The 13,336-nt window shown below is 37.7% G+C and overlaps 1 protein-coding gene across 5 annotated transcripts in view; it reads left to right on the forward strand.

The window, feature by feature from the left end:
- Nucleotides 1–13,336, forward strand: part of KIF16B (kinesin family member 16B) — a 340,481-nt gene that overhangs the window by 29,942 nt on the left and 297,203 nt on the right. The gene's annotated exons all lie outside the window — the stretch shown is intronic.

The raw sequence follows: 13,336 nt of genomic DNA on the forward strand, positions 1-13,336 counted from the left end.
TGTGATCCAGGATGAAGACGGTTCTAGGGTTCTGATAGCGGAAGTCCTACCCACCTACTGGTGGGTCCCACCTACAGATAGAGAGTAGTCAGATGCTTTTCTTATTGAAGCAGAGGCTGGCTTTCTATTTATAGTGGAACTGCCTGTCAAGCAAATAAAATGAGCTTCAAAAAATTGGGTGTTGAGTACTACCAACAGATGAGAGAGCAAGCAAGCTTTGTTGTGGTTAATTCCCTTCAGCATCCTGTTGATAGTCAAACAGTGACTATAATTATTTCTTTCTGTCCCACTATGGATTGTGCCTGTTCTGAAGGGTTGGTATTGGACATTTGAAGCTGTGTTTGGAGTCACATCTCACTAGCTGATCCCTGCGCATGGTTACTCCTTGATAATGACATTTTTAAAGAAGTTCAAGAGAACTTGGGGATATTGCCCAAGATATTGCCCATCCAAGAGCCTTCTCAATTCTTACTCAGCTGTGTTTTTTTCCCTCTAATAATTAAGCAGTGGGAGTTGATGATTTCTGGGAATTTAGCTTGGAGCCAGGAGGTCACAAGTTCCAAGCGTTATTTTCTTCCCATCATGCCTCTCAGCAGGGCTGGGTAACTGCTCAGTTGGAAAGGTACCTAGGCTAGAGTCAATTCCAGAGGATGCCGGATTCTCTTTGGTGGATGTAGGCCTTGTCCATAGAAGGTTTCTATGGGACGACATCTTTTTAACCACAGCAGCTCATGATGAGGAAGGGTTTTAATCAGTGTCGGGGATAGGGATAGCCAAATCTTTTGAAGACATGGAAAGTAGAAAGCTTCCAAGATATTTGTTGTACTGTATTTGCTTTTGGACATTTTCATAGTTGATTTTGCTTTTTGTGGCCATGAGGCTGTGATTTTGAAAGACATTTCTGTTATATGAAAGGCTCTGCTGAAGCCAACTCTGGTTTATTAAATTTTGGCAAAGACCACACATAATGGTTTAATTTATTGTTTTGTTAAACAACATTAAACTTAAAAGTATATTGTATATCTTATTCTTGTTTTCAGAAGAACATTATTCCTTTATAAATGTATAGATGTGACAGGGACAAGTCTGTGCATATAGATTTTAGAAGTTGATCTTATTATTGTTATTACAAATAATTAGCCCTTTAGAATAAAGGACATTTCAAAGTCTTTTAAGTACCATAAGAATTTCTAAGTCTAATAATACTGATATGAAGAAGTTCAAGAGAAGTCATATATAGCTAATGTCAATAGGTGTAGTGTTCTTGTTAGTTTTCTGTAGGTCTTTGGACCAGCCTTCGTTTCAACAAAGTAATCACGACCAGAATAGCCAGGGATAAAGTCCAAATTCTTTATTATTTCCTTGTCTGGGATCCGGGGTAGCTTGGTCTCAGTGGAGGAAATGCAGGAGGACAGGCCAACCACCACGGTGGTATAAGATAGAATGAATGAATCTGGCTGAGTTTGATCCAACTTATATGGTCTATTACAGTTAAATCCATTCATCATACTTGTGACAACTGCGCTAACACCCAGGATACCTTAGAATCAGCCGGAGTCAGGATAAGCAAAAGTCCTTAGACTTTATTCTTGGTCTTTAGGGGTAGAAGTGAAAGGGATGGAAGTAGAATCTCCACCACCGCCTTGTTCCTTGTCCACTGCAAAAAGTGACCCTGGCTAGTCTTACTCCACCCCCTAGTCCCTCCTACAATTCTCTGTATACACCAATTATCGAGCCAGCACAGGATAGTGGGAAGGGTCATTTTCCAAGCATATGCCCAGAGAGTATTGTCCAATTGGTAGTTAGCCTCAAGTGCTCCTCTGTCCTGACCTCAGTGCATCAACTCAAGAGTTTCAGCCCTCTACACATACAGAGTAAAAGCCAAGTGATTATATCACTAGGGAACCATTATTTGTTGTAAGATTAAATCAGTCATACTGAACTAGAGAACTATTAACCACCATGCTAAACTAGATAACCATTGTCTTATCAATTCCACTTAGCACCTTGTAAGAATCCTTGTTTTAAGTACAGGGTTCTGGCCCATAACATCTCCCACTTTGTTTTGTTTTAGAGCTTAGGTGGTCACACCCTCCCTTACTTCTCAGGGAGGTGGGAACCCCCCAAATGAGATAATCACACACTCTCTGACTTCTCAAAAATGGTGTGAAAACCCCCCAAAAGGAGGTGATCATGCCCTCCCTCATGACTCAGGAAAGGATGAAAACACCAAAGGAAATGGGGAGTCAAACCAGATTAGCGAGTTTCTGAAGGGTCTCATTTGAAACAAGTATACATAAATCCATCAACATGGGAGGTATAGTAATATATAGCATATAGCAACACCACATGAGTCAACATGAGGAATTATACAAGTCCATAAGTCCCAGAAATAGTCCAAAACCAATCTATTGTCCATTACTTCATGTGTCAGGGAATCCAATAATTCCTGCAGATTTTGAAGTCCTATGTCACTCTTACATGTCTCAGGGAATTCAGTGATTCCTGCTGGTTTTAAAGTTCTGTAACAGTCTCATCAGTCATGCTCTTTCAGATGTTTCTTAAGTCTTCTCCTTTGTTTCGAGGTTTTTATTTTTTTCTGTCTTTCTCCAAGTGCTCATTGACACCCATCTGATTCCTTCTCCATCTGTAGAGATATAGCAAACACTCTCCCCCAAGCAGTTAACCTTTCTGGTCCATTCCATTCACCACTTTCTCTCCACATCACTTGGCAATTACATTGGAGCTGCTCGCACTGGACACCCTTCTGTTGGGTTAAAAAGCCTGTATTCTCCCCAACTGTAATCCCTTTCTCCCATCTGATTGCTTTTTGGCTGATTGATCATATCAAAGTTCTGAAGTTCTAAAGACTCTTTGAGTATAACCTTGTCTGCCATCATGTTCCACCTGTTTTTTTGTTTGAGGTCTTGGAGCTGGGCCCCACCTCTCATTTCTCTGGGTCAATCTACATTCTGAGGCCAGTGGAAGCCTCTATTGCATTTTGGACATGGGATTTTAGGTCTTGTTCTCCCATTCTGTCTTCTCATGCTATCTCTATGCCTACATTGAGGTCTCAGATGCCCTACTTGACCACATCGAAAGCACTGATGAGTCTCTCTGGAAGTCCCTTGCCAAAAGGGACCCTGTCTTCCCATGTTCAGATCTTGAAAAGTCTGTATCATAGCCTGGGTATAAAAGGTATTTGTACCCAAATACCGCTGTGGCACAGCGTCTTATGATCTCTTCTAAAGGAGCATCCTTATGTAGTCCTAGTATAATTCTTCTGCAAACCTCATTAGCATTTTCTCTAGAAAGTTGTTTTATCATAATTTCTGTTGCTGCATTTTCACCAATAGTTTGTATGACAGCCGTCTGCAGACGTCCCACAAAATCAGCAAAGGGTTCATTTGGACTTTGCTCTATTTTTGTGAAGGCTTCCCCACTATCTTGTTTTCCTGGGAGGGAGCCCCAAGCTTTGATTGCAGCAGCAGCAATTTGCTCATATGCTATTAAAAGGTAATGCTAAATCTGCATACTGACCTATACCTGCTAGTTGGTCACAGATGATTTGTATATTAACTCCAGTTTGCCTATTTTGTTGGGCTTGTATCCTACAGAGCTCACTATACTCTGAAAGCCACAAGTTTTTTTCCAGGTTCTAAGTATGTCCTTGCTATAGATTTCCAATCACTAGGGGTTAAAATTTCACAAGCCAAATTCTCTCATACCATCTTAACATAAGATGATGTAGCCCCATAAAGAGTGCAACCCTTTTTCAGATCTTTGATAATTTCCAGATCAAAAGGAGTGTATCTTCTCCTTTCTTGACCTGAAGAGTCAAACTCTTGAACAATAGGGTATGCTTCTACTAAATCAGATATATCCTGTCCTTTTTTAGCTTTAACCAGTATCTTTTGTAATCTTGTCATAGGCTGCTTCATAGGTAGTGCTTTGTCACTGCCCTTGCTCCTCCTCCTCCTCCCTCCACCCATGAAGGATTAATTGAGGGGGGTAGGTCAGGGGATGGGGAGGCCCTAATGGCTCCTGCTGTGAAGCACCACACACCTTAATTTCATAAGCTTTGTACTTAACTCCTTTCTTGTCTAATTCTTCATGCTTTTCAACTGCTATATTAGTACTCTTTCTCTCCTGCACTTTCTTCTTTTTCCTTATTCTATAACTTATGTAATTTCCTAAAGCCAATTGTATTAAAATTATATGTACAGAATGTTTCTTTAGGAATTGAATCAAGACCATTATCATTGTAATTCACTTAGTTGCTCTCCTACTAGTTTCCACTTGTTTGGCTCTAGTATTGTAATGTTTCTAAAAGTCCAATGATCTGCTCCCAAGTTACAGCCAAACCTTGGTTTTTTATTAGCTTAACCATATTTTTTACACCCTTTCCTTGCCAAACAAAAAGCTATTTTCTAAACATTTGTCCCATTTCAGCTGAAACATTAGTTTAGCCCTTAAAAGAGTTTCCTTCTTGTCTGTTTTTGTACTTACCCTAATTTCTGGGTCACAGATGTAGGTCCTTAGTCCCTCATTGGGCATCAAAACATAGAGTTCTTGTTGGTTTTCTGGAGGTTTTGGGACCAGCCTTCGTTCAGCAAATTATTCACCATGAGAGTAGTCAGGTGTTAAAGTCCAAATTCTTTATTATCTCCTTCACAATCTAGTTTCCTTACCTGGAGCCCACACTTTCTTGAAGTCCTCCAGAATGTGTCTTGGTTTCTGTGGGGGAGGCAGGAGAACCACCACGACACTCTCTGTCTTGAAGTCTGTCTCAGTCCTAGAGCTTGTGTTCCAGCCTCCAGTCTTCTGTCTTCTTCAAACCCTTTTTTGAGTCTGTGTCTGGCTCTTCTGAGTCTCTCTGAGCCCTTCTGAGTCTTTCTCTGGCTCAAATGGACCTTGGTCTCAGTGGAGGAATCCAGGAGGACAGGCCTGCCACCAGGGTGGTGTGAGATGGAATGAATGAATCTGGCTGAGTTTGTCCCAGTTTATATGCTCTATTACAGTTAAATCCATTCATCATACTGAGTATAAACCAATCATTATATCACTAGAGAACCATTATTTGTTGTAAGATTAATTCTATCATACTGAACTAGGGAACCATTAATCACCAGGCTAAACTAGATAACCATTCATTGTCTTATCAATTCCACTGAGTTATCACCTTGTAAGAATCCTTGTTTCAAATACAGAGTTCTGGTCCATAACAGATAGGAAAGCAGCTTCAGTATTCTCTGTACTCAATGAAATGACCACTTTTCTAAAATGTTAGTAAATATAAATACTAAGACCCAATGGAATTTCATAGCATACCCTCTTGTTTATAGACATCATGTAACATTTTTATGGGTAGACACTATACCAAGCATCATATGTAACTAGAACTAACAAGAATACAAAGGAATATTTGATCCTTAGCAGTGTAAAACTGGTATGTGCTATTCTGCTGCTGATTGTACCTATTTGCCTATGTCTTTCTAATACGTTTTTATGTTTTTGTTAATTTAATATCATGAGATAACATCTATTTACTTCAGAAACACTCAGTAGCTAGGTGGTATAAACAGAGCACAGGACCAGGAGTTAGGAAGGCCTGAATTCAAATATGCTTCTGAAACTTATTGGCCATAGCCAGCAAGTCCTTCGGCAAGGCTGGCTGCCTCAATTTCTTCAACTGTAGAATAAGGGTAATTATAATACCTTCCTCTCAAAGCTTGACTATTATGAGAGCTAAGCTCTAAAGTTTGCAAAGTATTGTGTAAATGCTATCTATTACTGTTACATTTTATGCATCAGTCAACAAGCATTTTTTTTTTTCAATAAGCATTTATTAAGGGCTTAGCTCAAAGCAGCTGTTAGTGCAGTGGATAGAATACTGGCGCTGGAGTCAGGAAAACCTGAGTATAAATGTGGCCTCTGACTTACTAGCGGTGTGACTGACCTTGGGCAAGCCACTTGACCCCTGCCTCAGTTTCCTTATCTGTAAATTAGGCACAGTTATAGTCCATTGTTGTAAGGATTAAATGAGCTATTTATAAAGTGCTTTGTATAATGTCTGACTCATAGTAGGTGCTATATGAATTATTCTTATTGTTATTGTTATTAAGAACAAAAAAGAGACAATCATTTAAATACACAAGTAACACATTTCCTCTTCAGATTTATGATTATAAGGTACACAGATATATGCAGTATTTTCACTCTCAAGAAAATTAATTCATGATTGGGGGAGGGGAGGGAGGAATGTTTTCTCAGGCAGACTTGTTTCCAGAAGTGATCCAGAAGTAAAACAGCAAGCTCTGCTTGCTGAAATCCTTCATCTCAGTCAAGGTTCTTTTTGTTTATTGAGCCGGCATATAGCTAAAATATGGTTTCTCCAATACATGGGACAACTTCTTTCAGTAACTAAACCAACTGTTACTTTTCTCACATTTTCAATATAACTTATCTCAATAAAAGAACCCACAGAGGAAATAAAAAATAACTTAGAATTTAACATATACTTTAACATATTTAACATGTATTGGTCTACCTGCTATCTGGGGGAGGAGGTGGGAGAAGAGGGGAAAAATTGGAACAAAGGGTTTTGCAATTGTCAATGCTGAAAAATTACTCATGCATATATCTTGTAAATAAAAAGCTATAATAAAAAAAAACTTAGAAGGAAAATAGCAAATCTTATTTCAAAGTTAGAGCCTCTCACATGAGTTTCTTGCCTTAGTTTCCCTAACTGTAAAATGGGGACAATAATTGCATCTACTTCTCAGAGTTGTGGTGAGTATTGAAATAATATTTGCAAAGCACTTAGTACAGTGCCTGGCACATAGTACATATTATATAATTGCTAGCTATTATTTATTTCTTGCTAAATTTTATGATATTTTCTCAGCCCTCGGCAGTTGATCTCTTCAGTGTTTGACACCATTGACCTCTCCTTTTTTCTGGATATAGGAGACAATGGTGTAGAAGAATCTAGCTTGGATTTATGGGGAAAGGATCTAGATTCACAACTTAGTACTTCCTACCTATACAACCTTGAATAGTTCACTTTAGAGCCTTATTGAGCCTTAGTTTCCATTTTGGGCTAGATGACCTCTGTTACTTTCTATCTGTGATGTTAGGATATTCTCTCCTCCTGGGGTTTTCATGACATTGCTTTGTCATAATTCTTTATATGTTCCACTGATCCTTTTTGGTTTTCTTGGTGAAATTATTGTCCACAATTGTAGAGGGCCAGAACTCTGGAAAAGTATACTTGAAACAAGGATTCTTACAACAGGGTGTTTACTCAGTGTGATTGATGAGATAATGAGTCTCTAATTTATATATACTTAGTACTTAGTATGGTGATGTAATGGTTCTACAGTTGACACATGCTCAGCTCTGGATGTAATTGTACTAAGTGATGTAGTGTACTAAGGTGTATAAGGACTGAGAGGATTTGAAATAAGCAGACTTGAGAGAGACTCAAATAAAAGTATACCCGAGCTGGATCTTGGACTTCAGAGAGATCCTCAAGAAAGCTAGCCCGGACATTACACATAGTAATGCTCTTTATTTACATGGATGTATCTTAGGGTTGTTTTAGGCTTTTTGCTTTTCTCTTGCTCTGTATATCATCTCTGTGACCTTAAATTAATTTAACCTTAACCTTAATTAAATTAATTTTTGAAGAATTTATCAAAGTATTTTTAGTTAATTGGATTAACAGTGAATTATTCTATAAATTTTTTTCCTCTCCTATGGGGAGGCATAGAAATATTTTAGGAGCCACATTTATTTGTTATTCTGATGGTGTATTCCAAATTCTAGTATCTTATGACCTCTAATTCTATGATTCTATCATCTGGTTTGAGCCTTCTAATTAAATATATTATTTACCCAAAGAGGTATTTAGAGAAATTGAATTTACTGAGAGAAAGAAAAACAGACTTTAATTTTGACCATAGGTCATTGTGTTATGTGACTAAGTAAATGCTCCAATAATATTTTAGCATTATTTATTTTTTCCATGTGAGATGCATGTAGATACCAATTAATTAATTAGCTAATGTTGCATTCCACATTTTCATCTGAGCTAAAAAATGATGATAGTATTTCTTGAATGTCTAAATGAGTGTATAGAAAGAAACTAAATACTGTTATATGTTATAGAGACTATAGAAGACACGTTCCAGTCTTCCTGGAGCTTGAGAAAATAACTAGAGAACAATTTGAGGCTAGCATATAAATGTGCTGTAATAATGAGACTAATAACTTCTAGCATTTCTGTAGCATTATGTGTCAGGTGGAATGCTAAACAATTGATAATTATTTCCTTATATCATTCTTATAACAACCCTACAAATTGTACTGTTATTACCCCTGCTTTATAGATGACCAGCCTGAGGCAAACCGGTTTATTGACCTGCCCAAGGTCACAAGGCTGCTAGTGGGTGTTTGGACTTGTCTTCCTGACTTCAGGCCTGGTGTTCTCCCCACTATGCCAGGCAGTGATAGAATGGAAGAGACTGGGTCCACCCCACCATACCTGGAGGAGGCCCAGGGTGTTAGAATGGGAGGTGTAGATCTCTCGTCTGGCCCGTTTTACAGATGAGGTCACTGAGGCTTCGAGAGGTGAGGGGAGGATCAGATCTGAGATTCCAGGCTGGGTTTTCCGACTCTGAACCCTGGCCTCTTTCTATGACTCTGTATTGCTGGGTCTAGAGCAGGTCCTCTGAATCTACTGGAAGAAGTTTGTAAAGTAACTATGCAAAGTAAAAGTAAAGTAACTATGTTTGCGAAGTAACTTTTGAGAAAGGTATGGAATTCAGAATGAGCAGAAAAGGGAAGGAAATGGACCTAGCCAAAGAACAAGTGTCAGCAGTGGGATATTGTGGCAGAATAAATTGGATCTGGAATGCCAGCCTCAGAAATTTTAGCACTGTTTACCCCTTCCACTAATAGGGGTACTCTGGGCTGTTAGCTCTTAATTATAACAAAAGGATATTGTTAGAAAGCCATAAAGCCTTTTTACTTTTTTTCTTCTGTGTGTTTGACCCTTTATGACCCCATTTGCGGTTTTCTTGGCAAAGCCTGGAGTGGTTTACCATTTCCTTCTCTAGCTCATTTTACAGATAAAGAGACTGAGGCAAACTGAGGGTTGAGGCCTTACTCAGAATCACATAGCTAATAAGTGCCTGAGGCTGGATTTGAACTCAGGAGATTCAATGTTCTATCTTCTGAGGCACCTTGCTGCCCCTTGTTGCTTTTATGTTGAGGTTGAGAGTAATTAATCATGATACTGATGCAAATTGTGTCCCCTTTGACTTTTTGGGGGAAATGGTGGGAATGAATCCTGAAACTGTCTAAATTCTCCTCTGGGAGAGACCCATGCTCAGGGAAGTTAAGTGGTCTAACCCTCTATGGAGTTGAAGATTTGTCCAGGACTACTCTCAGTAGCTCAAAACTCTCAAGATAAGTAATTTCTTTTCAATTAGAGACCAAAGTCTGCAGCATTAACAATTGAGGGAATGTCATTCAAATTTGAATTGAAGTCTGAGCCTCAGACGGCTAATAAAAGACAACTCTGAACCCCGAATTTCTGCAGAAGTCCGAAACAGGAATTTGCTTTGCCAAGGAAGCTCTCTTCTTGGCAAAGCTGCCTGCCAAGATTTTTGCCCACTGTGAAGATATGCTCTTCTCAGTGTTAACCTTTGCCAAATTCCTAATGAGAAGGTTTGCCTGCTCAGAAAGCCTCCTTCTTAGTGAACAATAAAATTCCCTTTTTGCCACACAGATTTTGGGTTTGCTTATTCTTTCACATTGGACATGGCAGACCAAAGGGGATTCTCCATCCCAATTCTCACACCTCAGAACAACTTCCACTAACCCCTTCATTTGCGCCTCATCAATACTTTTCAGTTATTCTATTACCTGGTGTCATTATCCAAAATTCCAAGCCTACCAGGTAATGTATAGTTAAAAAACAAATAAAAAAAATTAGTCATGTGCTTGGCACAATATTAATAGTGCACTTAAATGTCTGTCTGTCTGTCTCTGTATCTACCTACCTATCTACCTGCATATCTTGATGTCTACTTGAAAAATGATGAGGCAGGTTGCCAAAATGGAAAGTTATTACCCTGGGGAACAGGAACTAAGGGCCACAGATTTCCTCTGTGTATAATTTTGGAGAAATCATATCACTCATTTAGGCCAGTTTCCCTATCTGTAAAATGAAAAGATTTGGAATAGATGATCTCTAGGGTTTCTTTCAGTTTTGTTTGTTTTAAACAACTATTTCTCAAGACTAGTAGATTTGTAATACGTGCATTGTCTCATTCTCATGCAGTGCTGCTAAAATTGAACCTAATAGGTTTTCATGGAGTCTATAAAAGATGAACTTTAGATACTTTTTGGGTGATGAGGATGCTATGTATTTCATCTTGTTCCTAAATAATTGTCATTTCTTCTATTACTTCTATCTATATTTTGAGAGGATTTGGAGATTTTGAGTATTTGACACAGTAACATCTACTAAAATATCATTCTTAGGTTTTTATTGTTCATTGTTATATCCATGTGATTATATGCAACAGTTTTATCTATGTTGATACTATAATTCTAGTACAGAGACAACTAGGTGTGCAGTGGATAGTTTGAAATCAAGACTTGAGTTCAAAGCCTGCCTCAGATACTTACTGGTTCTGTTACTCTGTCAAAGTCAATTAAGCTCTTTTTGCCTCAGTTTCTGTGTTTATAAAATTCCAGTTTGTAATTTATAAAGTTATTTTTAAAATAGTGTCAGCTACTGTACAGGATTGTTGTAAGGATAAAATGAGATAATATATAAAAAGTGCTTTACAAAGCATAAAGCATTCTAAAACTGTTGTTTTAGCAAAACTTTTATTCACTTATAAAAAGAAATTATTTCATCTACCTTTTCTTGAGTCTAATGGACATTGAACTTTTATTGACTCATCCCAGGACTATTCCTGTCTGAGCTATAAAGCAACAACAATAATAATAACACTCTTTGACATTTATATAATGTTTAAAGCTTACAAACTGTTTTTTGCTTTTCTCTCATCTCAGCTTCCTGTTTTCAATTTAGCTATCTCAAGTCATTTAACATTAAGCTTTGACCCAAATATACCGTGAAAGGGTGGAAAAACAGTTTTATTCTTCCCCTATTTACATCTTTTTTCAGTTTCTGTAAGTAATTTGGAAGTTAGACTAACGAATAACTTCTAGCATGAAGTATTGGAAGATTTTAATTTTCTTTTCTTTTTTTTTTTAATACATGAACAAAACGTTATTTTGCTGTACAAAAAGAATCAGACTCTGAAATATTGTACAATTAGCTTGTGAACGAAATCAAAAATGCATATGGGCATAAATATGGGGACTGGGAATTCAATGTAATGGTTTTTAGTCTTCTCCCAGAGTTCTTTCTCTGGGCGTAGCTGGTTCAGTTCATTACTGCTCCATTGGAAATGATTTGGTTGATCTTGTTGCTGAGGATGGCCAGGTCCATCAGAACTGGTCAGAAGATTTTAATTTTCATCATTTCTGTTAGTAATTATAAAAGACCACCTAGCTATCCTTGATGAGTTTAATTCATCAGATCCAGATAAATTACATACTGAGGTACTGAAAAACTGGCAAATATGATTATTGAACCTCTGTTAATTCTCTTTGAATGATTATGAAAAACAGAAAAGATTTTGTAGGACTGGAGAAGGGCAAATGATGTCTCAATTTTCAAGCAGGAAAGAGACTATGATCTTCAAATTTATAGACTAGTGAGATTAACTTTTGTTCTGATAAAAAGTGTAAAACAGTTAAAATGGTGGTTAATGAACATGGAAAAGGAAGCAATGAATATATAGAGAGAATGGCTTTAAGATCAAGTCATGCTATAATAACCTTCTTTCCATTTCTTGAAAGAATTATTGACTAGTAGATTGTAGCAATTGCAAAGATTTAATATACTCAGATTTTTGCAAAATAGTTGACAAAATGTCAAATGTTATTAGACATACAAGTTTGTTTGGGAACCAGTTGATTGACTCGGAGTAGTCTTTAATAGGTTGATGCCATTTTGAAAGTGTTTCAAAGATTTGTGTTTGGCTCTTTAAAGTATTTACTATTTTTATTGAAGACCTGGATAAAGGCACAGATGACATGCTTTTTTTTTTTTTTTTTTAATTTATTTAATAGCCTTTTATTTACAGGATATATGCATGGGTAACTTTACAGCATTAACAATTGCCAAACCTCTTGTTCCAATTTTTTACCTCTTACCCCCCCATCCCCTCCCCCAGATGGCAGGATGACTGGTAGATGTTAAATACATTAAAATATAAATTAGATACACAATAAGTATACATGACCAAAACGTTATTTTGCTGTACAAAAAGAATCAAGACTCTGAAATATTGTACAATTAGCTTGTGAAGGAAATCAAAAATGCATGTGGGCATAAATATAGGGATGGGGAATTCAATGTAATGGTTTTTAGTCATCTCCCAGAGTTCTTTCTCTGGGCGTAGCTGGTTCGGTTCATTACTGCTCCATTGGAAATGATTTGGTTGATCTCGTTGCTGAGGATGGCCAGGTCCATCAGAACTGGTCATCATATAGTATTGTTGTTGAAGTATATAATGATCTCCTGGTCCTGCTCATTTCACTCAGCATCAGTTCGTGTAAGTCTTTCCAGCCCTTTCTGAAATCATCCTGTTGGTCATTTCTTACAGAACAGTAATATTCCACAATATTCATATACCACAATTTATTCGGCCATTCTCCAACTGATGGACATCCATTCAGTTTCCAGTTTTTAGCCACTACAAAAAGGGCTGCCACAAACATTCGTACACATACAGGTCCCTTTCCCTTCTTTATAATCTCTTTGGGATATAAGCCCAGTAGTAACACTGCTGGATCAAAGGGTATGCACAGTTTGATAACTTTTTGAGCATAGTTCCAAACTACTCTCCAGAATGGTTGGATTCGTTCACAACTCCACCAACAATGCATCAATGTCCCAGTTTTCCCGCATCCCCTCCAACAATCAGATGACATACTTTTCAAACAAAATTCTAGAAGACATTAGTTGCTTTTGCATAATTAAGTCTGAAGGCAAAAGTATACGAAGCTCCTGTGACCTCAGGTTTCATTGAGAGGCATAATCTAGGACCAGTAAAGGTATGGTCCTGCTGTTCTCTGCCATATTTTGGGAAGGACACAGATAACTGGGAAAGGACAGCTGAGGTTGTGCTGAACCTTGAGATTATGCCATATAGATGAGTAGCATTTAAAGTGCTTTAAAATT

The sequence above is a fragment of the Sarcophilus harrisii genome, chromosome 2, assembly GCF_902635505.1.
Source record: "Sarcophilus harrisii chromosome 2, mSarHar1.11, whole genome shotgun sequence".
Classification (NCBI taxonomy): Eukaryota; Metazoa; Chordata; class Mammalia; order Dasyuromorphia; family Dasyuridae; genus Sarcophilus; species Sarcophilus harrisii.